Here is a 13,319-nt window from a genome sequence, read left to right on the forward strand (position 1 = left end):
TACCACAAGGTAAGTTTTCTTCTTTCTTCCCCCTGCCATTATTTTGGTTTAAATTCCTTGCCATTTAAACTATTTTATGGACTAATGAGCGTATCACAATAATTTAATAAAAATTTTTGAGAACCAACTACATTAGTGATTAGGCCAAACCTTCAACTAGGGTTTCTGACCCTGAAGCCGTCCACTAGACCAGAAGTCTTGCTTGCCATGGATGTATGCTATAAAGTAGAGGATATACACACCATTTGAAACAGAAGATAATCCCTTATGAAAACAGTTTCCCATATTGTTCTAACAGATTCTGGGCATTTTAATTTTATAGCCAAGACCCATCAATTTGCTGGAGCATATGCTCCAAGGAACTCGTTGCTGAGACACGGAAGTTTGTTTTAAAAGGTGATGTTAGTTTTGAGAATGGGTTGATATTTGTTTTATTGTTTGTTTGTCTTGCTGATCACTTGCATGGCATGTTTTGATTTAATTGTGTTAAGATTTTTTTTTTTTTAATCTGCCTAAGGGTACTAGGGATGGGTTCATTGAGAGATAGAAATTGAAAATAATAAATTCAGAACATATTTGGTTTGTTACTATTGCCCTTTGGAAAATAGATGAAAGAACGCCTTACTTTTCTAATATCATTTATATGCTAGAAATGATCTTGACCTGTAGAAACAAATACTCCATACATTGGAGTTGTAATTGATGGAAGAGATAACTACCTATAGATGCTAATGTTCTACTATACCGAAAATACTGAATTCCTAAGATCTTGATGGACTTTGCAAAAAAACTTTTCAGATTCATCTCTCAGTTACATATTACATGATCCTGAGATTTGAAGCCAACCCAAGGTCACCTGTACCTTATCTGGAATTAGCTTGTATCTTTCTAAACCATTTGCAAATCCTCGCTGTAGTAAATCCGTGTCTCTTGAAACTTGGCACTTAAGACCTTTTGTGGCACTGCTTCAGAGTTGGAGCTCTTACCTGGAAATTTTGGTCACTTTTGTGTTAGTACTTACTAGGTTGAAGAAAGACATTCTGGGAGAGGTGAGGTATATACTTTAATTAGAATTTACTATGGTTCAGTCACTGTGCTTGGTAGTTTACATTTATTATCCCATGTAGTCTTCATAATAACCTTCCTGTTTTTCAATGAATTTGCTTTTATGGGAAATATTTGTAGATATTTTTGATCTTTTTTTTTTTTTTTTTTTTTTTTTTTTTTTTTTTTAAAGATTTATTTTATTTATTTGACAGAGAGAGATCACAAGTAAGCAGAGAGGCAGGCAAAGAGAGAGAGGGAGGGAAGCAGGCTTCCTGCTGAGCAGAGAGCCCGATATGGGACTCGATCCCAGGACCCTGAGATCATGACCTGAGCCGAAGGCAGCGGCTTAACCCACTGAGCCACCCAGGCGCCCCGATATTTTTGATCTTAAGAAAACATGTCCTTAGACTTGAAAACTTTGGGAAGTCATAAATTTTTCATGCTCATTTATTATATGAGCTTATAAAATTGCTAGGCAATTAGAGGTAGAATATGTTTGTGAAAGAGTCCTGCCCCTGAGATTAATTATGTCCTTAACATCTAACCTTGTTTTCAGTAGTGTCAGGACTTAGTTTGCTGAGCCAAATAATTCAAGCTCCTTCAATGTTCAATATAACTGATAAGCAATGATAAAATAATTATACCTATAACAATCTATGTGCAGTGGTTCTCAAAGTGTGGCTCAGGGACCCTATGGGTCCTTGAAATCATTTCAGGATATTTTCAAGGACAAAGCCGTTTTCATAATAATAAAGTAAAGTGTTATTAGCCTTTTTATTCTCATTCTTTCATGAGTGTACACTAAAGCTTTCCTGATGCCACATGACTTCTGCTACTGTTATTGATTTGACAACTAATAGATTAGGGGGAGCTGGTGAATTCTTGTTTTTAACAAATTTTCGAAGGTAGTGGTTTGAGTGTATAAATATATGTGGGGCTTTAGAAGTTAACTTAGTGTGTTCTCAATTGTTTCTACTTTGCTTTAACCTGTTATTTTTGGTTATGCCTCCTTAATCTCTATAACTCATTATTACTCACTAAATTGTTAATTTTAAATGCTGAAATTTTCTTTGTAATTATACAGTAATATAAGAAGTAAATACAGCTTGTGTCTTATTTTACAATAATATTAATAAAAAGATTTTTGAATATGATATAATGGTTAAGTTTTATTTAAACCATTTAATAAGTTATTCTAAAATTTAAAACTTAATATATTTTTGTATATAAAGTTGGATCAATGACTTTAAAAAAGGACTTTAGAAGGCTAGTCTTTTCAATTAGTTTCATGCTTTGTCTAAAGTTGCTTAAAAAATGAAGCCTCATAGAAGAATTTACCTCAAGAAATTATGAACAACATAAAAAAGAAATGAAAATATGATGTAAGCTATCTTACCTTAGGTTTTATAGATGTTAGAAATATATGTATTGCATTTTATGCATTAGAATATTTTTGAATAGTGTTATGGTGTCAGTTATGTTGGAGCATTATTTTCAGATATTAAGTGTAAACACAATATTCTCTTTATTAATTTTTTTTAAAGATTTTATTTATTTAGGGACACCTGGGTGATTTGCTTGCTTGCTTGTCTCTCTCCCTCAGCCCTCCCCCCATTTGAGTTCTCTCTCTCTTGCTCAAAGAAATAAATAATTTAAAAGGATTTTATTTATTTATTTGAGAGAGAGAGAGTGTGTGTGAGCATGAGTATAGGGAGGAGCAGAGGGAGAAGGAGAAGCAGACTCCCTGATGAGCTGGGAGCTGGACCACGTGGGACTCAATCCTAGGACACTGGGAACATAGTCTGAACTGAAGGCGGGCACTTAACTGACTGAGCCACCTAGTGTCCCAATAGTGAGCTCTTTAAAAGACACAAATTGTTCATTACTTTCTCTTCAAGCTAGAGTTGGGAAAAGAATCATCTTGCAAGGTAAGTTATTGTACTGCTTTGACACACTACCTTGTACAGTTGATATCCCTAAATTTGTGTTGGGCAGAAAAATCAGTATAAAAGAAAAATTACAGCAGTGCCAACCGACTCATTGAATGGAAGCTGTAGCTGTAAACCTGGGTTACAGACTGGGTTAATATCTTGTGGGCAGAACTGGGCTTTTTGCCGTACAAAAGAGTCAATCTACAGCTGTGGCTGGACTTGCCATTTTGCTTATGATTTCCTGGTCTCTCAGCACCAACAAATAAGCAATGAAAATTTTTTTTGGTGAATACTTGGCAAAAAAAGCAAGTACTGCTGAAATAGTCAAAGTACTTTGAAATATTGAATAAAATTCTTCTGAAGCTCAGAGTTTGTACCAGACTGTGTGTGTGTGTGTGTGTGTGTGTGTGTGTGTATCATTTACACAGATGGTGCAAAAACACTGCTGAGTAAAACTGCTGGGGCTTAGCAGGAATCAAGGCAGTGTGACCCAATGGTACTAGCAGTCATTGTATTCATCACCAGCATGCATGTACTTACAGTAAAATAAATACCAGTCTCATTCAGAATGTCCTTTGTGAAGCAGTAACAATTACTAATTTTGTGAAGTGTCATCTCTTGAGTATTATTTTTCTTGGTAATTTATGGGAAATATGCTGAAAGCACTTCTGCTGCGTGCTGAAGTAGAATGGCTATCTGGAAGAAAAGAACTTGTGTAATTGTAGTATGATTTGGGGAAATTTGTATCTTCTACAAGGACCTTAATAATTTTCCAGTACTTCAGAAAACTTTTTTCCCAAGACTGGTGGTGATATAAGGTGATATAATTAAATGTGATTTTTTGATATTGTACAAACAAATGTGTCGACATTTGAAAGATCTATATGATTTGATGAAACAATATTTTTCTAAATGACCAGTTTATGTTTCACAATTACATGTGCATGAGAACGCAAGGTAAACCAGTGAATTTTAATGTAAGAGAATATGAAAAGCTTATTCATAAGTTTCAGATTTCATATTGCCACTAACCTTTTGGTAATTACCAATTGTCAGGTTTTGATGTATTATCAAAGAAGAATAACCATAATTGTCTGACAAGATTGTTATATTACTCCTTCCTTTTCCATCTACATGTATATATAAGGTTTTCTTTATGTAGTACAGCAAAATGAACACATTAAAACAGAGTGCAGAACAAATGCAGAAGCAAATATGAGAATCTAGTCATCTTTTATTATGCAGATATCAAAAAATAAGCAAAAGTGCCTCCCTTCTCACTAAAGTATTTGAGAATTGTGCTATAATAGAAGCAAATTGATACCTTTTTTTGCTAGAGATATGGAACATACTCTTCTCATCGTATGACTCAAGGACTCTGTAGGAAATAGATGACACTGAAACGGAATGACAGAGTTCTGAGAGTTTAACAAAAGCACCGTTTCAACAAATATAGACAGAATTAATGGAAGCCAACAAGAGATAGTGAAGGATATTGGCTGTAGCAGAGGCAAGGTGCTATTTATTAAGCTTGAAAAAGCAAGAAGATAGGGTATTTACCAGAATCTGGAGGGAGAGTGGTAGGTACAGCTGTAGACTGATCAATAGGAACTAGGAATTTTGTTGGAGAAATGTCTCTGCCAATCTGTAGTCTATCAGGAAGAGACAGACTCTTTCCACCGCTGATCAACTGCTGATGCCTCCCACTGTCTGAGCTAACTGGGAGCCAAGCAGGTGCAGTTCACGGGGGTCAGGATGTAGAGACGGTAGAGAAGGATGGAGGGTGGATCTGGAGAAAGGACAAAGAATATCCGAAATTATTATTGTTGGCAGAAGCAGCAGCCGGCTAGATTGATTATCTATTATGGAATTATGAGAGATAAAACATATTCTTTGCCTTCAAAGAGCTTGCATACTGTTTATATTTTGCTAATATCAGTTTCTTTTTTTTAAATTAAAACTATACTCTACCCTTTATTCAGATTTCATTAGTATTTCCACTGATGTTCAGATATTACTGTTGGTGAGCCTGTGGATACATAAAGAAAGGGGGATGAGACAGTATACAAAAACACACTGAGTAGTGAGAATAAAATGTGTGAATGATTATGAAAGTGAGAATTAGGAGAGACAGAGAGAACACAAGCAAGGGGAGAGGTAGAGAGAGAAAGGGAGAAGCAGACTCCTCACTGAGCTGGGAGCCTGACATGGGACTTGATCCTGGGACCTGGAGATCGTGACATGAGCCAAAGGTAGATGCTTAACCATCTGAGCCACCCAGGCACCCCAAGGTGTAGATAATTTAAATATACAACTTGATAAGTTTAGAGTAAGGTATATTAGTTTCTAATTTAGGTAAATTTGCTAAGAACAATAAATGCTGAGAAGTCCGCTAAGGATGGGGACAGATGAGAAAGTGGGGTGAACTTGTGTTGTTAGAAAATATTTCATAGTAAGTATAGACACGAGTAGGATTGGAACTCAATGAGAAAAGAAATCTTTCAAGGTGGCAGGGGCTAATCTATGAAGTAGGGATCCTGCAAATAAGAAATAGGCATAGGTCTGACTGTACTTAGGGTTGAGAGGGATAGAGAGAGAAGAAACAGATGTTTGTACATTAAGGCTGGCCCAAATGCTTTGAATGACAGAAGATTGTACATGATTTATCTGGCATGAAACAGAGCCATTGGCCATGGCCAATCTGCTATGGGCCTGCCAAAACAGTATGTAATAAAATCAGATAGATGTATACAGTAGTCCCCCTTATCCATGTGAGATATGTTCTAAGACCCCCAGTGGATGCCTGAAACCATGGATAGTGCTAAACCCTGTATGTGTTTTTTCCTATATATACATACCTATGATAAACTTTAATGTATAAATTAGACACAACAAGAGATTAATAGCAATAAATAAGAAAAAATAAAAGGGGGCGCCTGGGTGGCTCAGGGGGTTAAAGCCTCTGCCTTCGGCTCGGGTCGTGATCTCAGGGTCCTGGGATAGAGCCCAGCATCGGGCTCTCTGCTCAGTGGGGAACCTGCTTCCTCCTCTCTTTCTGCCTGCCTCTCTGCCTACTTGTGATCTATCAAATAAATAAATAAAAATCTTTAAAAAAATAAAAGAAATACAGAAATATACTGTAATAAAAGTCATATGAATATGGTTTCTCTTTCTCAAAATCTCTACTGTACTGTACTCACCCTTCTTATGATGTTGTAAGATGATCAAATTCCCATGTGAGACATGAAATGAGATGAATGACGTAGGCATTGTGATACAGCATTGGGCTTCCCTTGATCTTCTGAGACACATCAGAAGGAGGATCATCTGCCTTCGGACCATGGTTACTGTATATAAGTGAAACTGTGGAAAGAGAAACCACAGATAAGGGGGTGACTACTGTAATTATAGTCAGACATCCTTATAGTAAGGACTGGTAGCATGGTAGTGTGGTAAGGACATTGTAGCATGAACTGTGACCACTTTTTGTGTGAGGGCATGGCCACTTATAGAAAGGGCAGTGAGTTCCTGATCTTGGGTTCCTGTCTCCTAGAAAATTTTTTCACGGTGTGTTGTCCATGTTGATGACTGAACGTTAGGGGGTCTCTGTGAGGCGCCTGAAAGACATCAGTGAATTGTGAGCCGTTGTGCATCTCCTTTTATTTACCTTCCACAGTATACACTAGTTGGCTCAGTGGCGAATCAGAGTAAAAGCAAACTTCATCTCAGTTTGCATTGTCCTTCCCAGCTGTCTTTAAGCTCAGAACTGACTTTGGATTTGCCCTAGCTCGGTAGGTCATCCAGGCAGAGACAGCTTGGAAATGTTTTCAGTCTTGGTCTCTGGGAAAGGGAATACTTGGAAGTAAAAAGCATTGACTATATCTTATAAATTAGAAACTTAAAGCCTTTAATGATTTGCCAAAACTAATCTTGTGATGCAGGAGCAGTTTGCTTACTCCTCGTTGACAAACAGTGAGAACATGGCATCATTTACATGAGTTGCAAATAAAAACCCATTGTAAGTGATTGGACTTTGCATGAGGAAAGAAGTGAAAAGCATGTGAGAACAGAAGGAATACAGGCTATGACCTCACTCTCAGTAGTGAAAACTTTTTTCTTTTTTCAACATAATATCCCTGTGACGAAGCATTGTCCTTCGTAGATTTTAAAGAAATCAATGGCTCATTGTAAAGGGTTAATGATACTGTAATTTCATGGAAGTCACACTTTTAACCTGATAACAAAAAATGTTTATCATTGGCCCATGAAAATAAATAAAATGACCAATATTTGGAAAATGTTTTTATCACTTAATGCGTTGTAAATAAACATAAATTGCATTTTCAATCACTTCTTTTTTTCACCTTAGAGAAGAAGACATTAAAATGAAAACAATGCCATCATTTTTGTGTTTGTAACATTGTGGATTTTAATGGGAAGAGCTAATGATCTTCTAAAATCTCTGCCCTTCTTTTCCACGGAGATAAAATATTCTTTATTAAAGAGATTTTTTTTTTTTTTTTTTTTGGAGGCCACATGTTCTGTGTTCTCAGAATCTGCAGTTAAGAAACAGCTGGCATTAATCGGGAGGGTATAGCTCCTCTGTAGGGTCCTCTTCCATTTTGGGCAATGCAGCAGGCCTATAGGGAGAAGCTTGGGAATGTCATTTTATGATGTTGAATAAAACTAATAGAACTTAATTACACAACCCAGAAAAGGAAATGTAAGAGGAGTGAACAGAAGTTAATTAGTAGACTATGAGAATTAATATAATGTAACTGTCTTCCTATGTATGAAACTAGGCAGATGAAGTAGCAATGCCAGTGAAAGGAACAGACCCTAACTAGAGGGGCTGCCCAGGCTGTAAGGAAATCTTGGAAGCTGATAAATAGTTGTTTCATACAAAAATTTGTAAGAGATCTGATCTGTGCTAGGATGAATGCTAAGACAGGTAAAATTTGTCTCTTGTTACCAAAGAAACTGCATTTGATGATATTTTACAAACCATTTGAGGATCATAAGAAATTCTTACTGGTGTTTGAACGACACTCAGTGGGAGCTTTCTCGACAGCAATGCAGATGGTATTCCTATGTTATGCAGATTTCATAAGTCTCACAGAAGTTAGACTTTACCCAAGTGTCTAGTTTGTTAGCTCCAAACATTGCATCTCAGACCTCGTAAAGATGCTTCAAATCTTTTTTTATGGTTGCAAAGACTTTTTAAAACTCGATAAACTAACAGAACTTGTTTTGAGAGCCCTCATAGGTAATTTAAAATTTCTATTTCCGTGATGCATTTCTAAAGGTGGAAGCAATTGAAGAAATGACTAGGGCAACATTCTAGATTGTAAATATTTCTCTTTCATTTGTGGCTTACTTTTCCCCAATTAGGAGAGCTAAAGGTGTTTCTTCTGCTAACTGTTAATTATGTAAGACAAAGAGTAACTTACAAGCATATCATTTTCTCCTTCCCAAACTTAAGAATCATGTACTCGATATGCTAATACACCATAAGAAACAGTATCAGTTAGTTAAGTAAAACATGGTGAAAAAAAGTGTCAGTGTTGAATTAGTCTGCTGATAAGTTGATGCTGTTGGATATTCACTAGTTGAAAAACTGGTCATAGCAAATATTGTATACTTTTAAGTATACAATTTTTACAGTATTTTACAGAGGGTTAGATCCATTAAATTGGTAAAAAGGAGGGGGACTAATTAAAGTCATAAAGTCATAAAGCCATTTTGTTGTATCTGAAAAATATCTTAAACTAAAAAATGTAGGAGCTGTTGTAGTAACAGCAAACGTTCATTGAGTGGTTCTTACGTGGCAGGCACTAAGCAGACAGATTAACTCCTTTAATCCTCAGAACAACCTTTTGGGATAGAGATTATTACTATAATTCTCACAGAGGAGAAATCCTCAACATAGAGTGTGAAGTCTCTTGTCCAAAGGTAAACAAATAGTAAGTGGCAGAGCAGAGATCTGAACTCAGGCAAGCTGGCCTTGAAGCCCACTCTCTTAGCCATTATTCTGAGATTATTAGAAGACACATGTAACTGAGAAAAGATATTAACATATCCCAATGGTGCTGGTTTGTAGAAATGCAAACCAAAAGAAGACTGGAAGAGATAAGTTGCAGACGTTTTAGATGTGCCTTCGAGTGTCATTATCAGTTGTAGACATTCTTACAGCCTGGGAAGGATCAAGATAGAAAAGAAAAGCAAGTAAATGATGCAGGAGAGATGTCATAGCTAAGAAGATACTGCTATGTATGGAAACACTGCTCTCAAATTCAATTTTTCAATATAATTCTTGTGAGTTATTTTTCTTTTCTTTTCCTTTGTTTTCCTTGGAAAACAATGGAAAAGTGAAAGTTGTGTAAGTTGGCTTAAGTGATATTTACTCAATAGCCCTCTTCTCTTCTGTAAGACATAAACTAAGGGTTAGTTCTACATACATTAATGCACTTATTTGATTCATATGAATATATTATAACTGGAAAGTGCTATTTGAGTATTTAGTTTTTTTTTTTTTTTTTTTTTTTTTTTTTTTTTTTAAGATTTTATTTATTTATTTGTCAGAGAGAGTGAGCACAGGCAGACAGAGAGGCAGGCAGAGGCAAAGGGAGAAGCAGGCTCCCCGCTGAGCAAGGAGCCCGATGCGGGACTCGATCCCAGGACCCTGGGATCATGACCTGAGCCGAAGGCAGCCGCTTAACCAACTGAGCCACCCAGGCGTCCCTTGAGTATTTAGTTTTTAAGACTAAAAGCAGAAAAGACTGCTGCTAAAAAAAAATGCCTTATTATCAAAGGTAACTCTGAAGTTTAACTTCAAATACTCTGTATTGCCAGTGATGCAATCCTTTAGTTTCACACAACAGCTATAAATAATTAATAATAATTTGTGCAATTGTTATATATAATATATATGTAATTATATATATAATAATATATTATTATTAGTTAAAACAGTAGTGGCTACTACTTATGGAGTGTCCCCTGGTCTTAGGCACTGCTAGGTGATTTACATAAATCACATAAATGTTCACGTACAACTTCGAATAACCCCATGTGTTAGGTATATTCAAATTATTTTACAGATGAGGAAACTAAGACTCAGTGAAAGAAACAAACTTGTCCATAGTTCCATGCATGAAGCATGTATCATTTGCTTTTCATCTATTCTACTTGGGCAACACTGTTGAATTTATTGTGCTTAGATATTTCACAGGCCTATAATGAAGTCATTATAGTGATACATCGTTTTTAAATTTCAAAGCAGGATTTACTGAGATAAATTGAGTAAAATGAATTGTAATTATTCTAAAAGAATTAGGATAAGCACTGATGATCTGGTAAAATTACCTTCTCCACCAAAGAGCTATATTACATTAACTTTACCTTCATAATGGTATAATTACTGGGGCATACATATGCTGTTTTTTGTTTTTCCTCTAGATTCTAGCTATAGGTGGGAAAGGAGGGACTCCATCTATTGTTTTAGCTACTTGAGCTCAAAAATAAATTCCTGAACAAAAATAGCAGCCCATTTGAGGAGAAATGGGCAGTGATAGGATTTTTTAAAAAATCTCTTTTATTGATAAAAACTGTTCCATAAGTGAATGTTCTCTTCAATACCTAGACGCAAAGGAAACTGCCTTCACTAAGGCAGCACTGAAGCACAAACACACATACTATTTTTCTTACTTTTTTGACTCTGTCAGCAGGTGATGTGACATGCTGTGGCAAAGGGCTGATGTTTTTCTTGTGGGTGGAGACCCAGCCAGCTGTGATTGGAGTGGTGGGTGGGGAGCATCATGCTTGGCCTTCTGTGAATGTTGATAACTTAACACTGACAAATGATCACATTATCATTAATCGGAGTGTTTGATATGAGGACCTGCATATTCATCATGTAGACACTAGCTTTCAACTCAAAACATTCCTAAATAATCATATATATCAGGTTTAGAGGAGGGGTAGAAATGACATGGATATATGGACGGTAAATATAAATTACCCTTCTAACCTGAAAATCATTTCATTGATTTAGAAAGAAGACCACAAACTCCATCCAGTTATTCGTGAGCTGAAGTAAAATAATGAGAATGAGAATATAGAAGTGCCTCTGCCCCCTGGTGCCTCATGCCTGTCTCTGTGGTATCTACAATTAACAGTCATACTTTCTTAAAAAGAAAATTATCCTTATTCCAGTGCCCTTTACTGCTTATTGGACATATAAGTGATGGCAGCTTGTATTACATAGGTGGTGATGGGCTATATAGAAGCACTAAGTCAGATAATTGAAGGTAGCTCTTTTAGTGTTGCCCAAATATAGTTGATGGCTTCAATGTATTCTTATAACATAAATAAATGGTGCAGGGTGATGTTACAAGCTTGAAATAGACTGCCTGTGTTTGTGTCCTGGAACTATCATTTGCTCAGCCTGAAGCCTTAGGCAGGTTTCCTCATCTTTAAATAATAGTAGCCACCTCATAGGGATTCATGAGGTTTAAGCAAGTCAGTACATATAAACACCCTTGTCTGACACATTATAAGGGCTTAGTGAAGATATCCTGTTTTATTTTACATACATCTATTGTAATGGCAATTATTCTTAGAGACTTCCTTTGGAGTAAGTCTTATGTTTGAATCCCTAATATTTAATGCTCAACCAAGTAGGGTCTGAGATTATCTATATATCTGTACCTACTTTTATATCTCTCTCCTCCTCCTCCTCCCCCTCCTCCTCATCGTCATCATCATCACCATCCTGAGTTCTCTATTTACTGAAATGCGAAAGAGTCCTGTATGTTATGTTTTTAATATTATTATTTTATTTATTATTTTATTTTTTAGAGAGAGAGAGAGAATGCAAGCAGAGTGAGGAGGGGTAGAGGAAGAGGGAGGAAAAAGAATCTTCAGCAGACTCCACATCCAGCGTGGAGCCTGCTATAGGGCTCCATCTCACAACCCTGAGACCAGGACCTGAGCCAAAATCAAGTGTCAGAACTTAAATGACTAAGCCACCCAGGCTCCTCTTGTGTACTGTGTATTTAAGGGTTTTACCAAAGGTACTTCAATAGCATGAAAAGTCCTGAAACGTTTTGTTAGTTATAAGGAGCTATTCTGCTTCTCATTTGAAGCCTGGTAGATGACTGGTATTTGGGGGTGACAAGGTGTGCTATGAATTTATTCAATCAGGACATATTTACTGAGCACTGATTATATGCTAGGCATAGTTCTAGGGCTTTAAGGATATGCAGTTGAGCAAGACGCATGGAGTCTCTCTTCTTATAGAGACTAAGGGTGGGAAGGGCAGAGAATAACTTTCAAAAATGAATAAATAAGCAAATGTCACATAGTGATAATTCTCTACTATTGAGTATGAAAGAATGTCCTAAGATACAAGACAATTGAGTGGCCATTTATATCAGGCAGTTGGGGAGAGACTTTCTGAGGGAGTGACACTTGAGTTGAACTTTGAATTCAAGGAAAGACTCGGGCAAGTAAAGATGGAGGGCAAGGCATTTCCAGAAAAGGAATGGCTTGTGCAAAGTTGGGGACAGGAGGGGATATAGACTGCTTGACCAGTTAGAAAGGGCTGGGAGCAAAGAGGAAAGTGGATCAGGGTAGAGTTAAAGATGAATGCAAGACTTTGTAAACCACCTTAAGGAGTTTGGATTTTATTTTAAATGGCTGCTATGTGGAAAGTAGACCAAGGAGGTCAAGAATGTAAGACTCCTTTGGTTAGACAGTAAGCTGTCTTGAGCAAAAGAGGATATACTGATTAATGGAATCCCAGGAAGGGTTGAAGAATCAGCCCATGGGAAGGCCACAGATGCCACTGGGTCTAGGCCTGCACTACTGAAAATTGCATGCTATCAGGAACTCGCTCCCTCTATCTTTTTATCTTATATCTCTTGTATAAAAATTTTATTTTCTCTTCATCTGGATGGAATTTTTTTTTCTTGTGAGGCCACATGTCTATAGACAGCTCCTAAGTTTTATATCTTCATGGCTTCTACTACCAGAATGGATTAAATCTGTCTCCCAGTAATAGATTAAAATATATTAGGGGAGGAACTAAAATTGTCTACTCTTGAGCTAAGTTGTAGTCAGGGAATGAGTTCTTGAGTCTCACCATGTGGACACTGAGGCACAAAGGGTGGGAGCGGAGAGGCAACAGTGCAGATCCAACGGGGAGTAGAAGGGAGGGAACCGGACTGGCAGTCCCATATTGTCACTACAAAAGAAAGAGTATCCCAAGGATGAGAGTAGGAGAGGGAAAGATGGGTACTAAAGTTTATTGGAGTATTGACTTCTAGGTGTTGGGGATGC

The sequence above is a fragment of the Martes martes genome (assembly GCF_963455335.1).
Source record: "Martes martes genome assembly, chromosome: 7".
In the NCBI taxonomy this organism is placed as follows: domain Eukaryota; kingdom Metazoa; phylum Chordata; class Mammalia; order Carnivora; family Mustelidae; genus Martes; species Martes martes.